The sequence below is a fragment of the Psammomys obesus genome, unplaced genomic scaffold (genome assembly GCF_907164565.1).
Source record: "Psammomys obesus unplaced genomic scaffold, mPsaObe1.curated_primary_1811, whole genome shotgun sequence".
NCBI lineage: Eukaryota > Metazoa > Chordata > Mammalia > Rodentia > Muridae > Psammomys > Psammomys obesus.
Window position 1 is genome coordinate 25,877,661 of NW_026596057.1, and position 1,187 is coordinate 25,878,847.

Below are 1,187 nucleotides of genomic sequence, written 5' to 3' on the forward strand. Positions count from 1 at the left end.
TCAAAAGAGCTTTAATGAGTATGTGCAAGGTCCTTGGAGAGGAAATGAATAATTCCATTAAAGAAATCTATGACAATACAAACAATGGAATGAAGTGAAGAAAACAGTTTGAAACATAAAAGTAGAAATAGAATCACTGAAGACAACCCAAACTGAGAGAAAAACAGAAAGGAAAAATTTTAGGAATTCAACATTGAACCTCAAAAACAAGCCTCAGCAGCACAGACAGGGCCTGTGTGAGTCTAAACCAGGTCCCCTTTGCACATATATTATGGCTTCTAGTTTTGTAGGTTTTTCTTTTTTTCTTGTTCATGTGTGATTGAGTTTATTATAGAGAAAGGTAACAGAAACTGGGATTGGATAAAGAAAAGGGCAGGACAGAGAATTAATGTGGGCCTTCTATCCCAGACCTTAGCAGCCAAGCCGTGGATCTGCATGGTTCTGTCTCATCTAGAAGTTAATCATTCGAGCCATTTCCATGTTGTAGATCCTTCAGCACGTTTCACAGCTCTCCTGCTGGCAGCCATGACAAACAGTCATCACTTTATGACTTCAGTAAGCCCATCAAGTGGTGAGGATACCTTCCACATTCTCCTCCTGAGCCATCACAGTCCTGAAAATGAACTTCAGATATTTAGCCATGGCCTTGCATTCAGTTCTCAAGACCTACAGACAGGGGTGGGTCTCGGTACTCGGACTCCCAGTTTTGTGTTTTTATGGGATTCCTCAGTGTGAGAATGAATTGGTCATTGATTCATGTGCCTTTTACTGGTATTTTTTTCTGTTTCTTTGTCTTTCCCAACTCTGTTATGATAGTTTTGCTTTTATTTTATTGTATTTTATTTTATTATATTATTGATATCATCCCTTCAGAGTGGTTCCTATCCTCCCTAATGCTGAGACCCTTTAATGCAGTTCTTCAGGCTGTGCTGATGCACAAACAGAAAAGTATTTCATTGCATATATATGTATGTATGTATGTGTGTGTGTGTGTGTGTTCCTACTGTATAAGTTTCCACATGTCCACACATATAGCCCTTATTTAGCCGTCCTTCCCTGTTTTCCCTCCCTTGTTTCACTTTTTCTCCCCCTCCCCATTTGATGCTCTCATTACAGTTGCCCCTTTCCATCTGTAACTATTTTATTTTCCTTTTTTAGGGAGAGCCATCCACTCCTTATTCAATACC

The 1,187-nt window shown here is 39.4% G+C and overlaps 1 pseudogene; it reads right to left on the reverse strand.

Moving 5' to 3' along the window:
• Window positions 1-411: 411 nt before the first annotated feature.
• LOC129689293 (28S ribosomal protein S21, mitochondrial-like) lies at window positions 412-642 on the reverse strand (annotated as a pseudogene).
• Window positions 643-1,187: the final 545 nt, after the last annotated feature.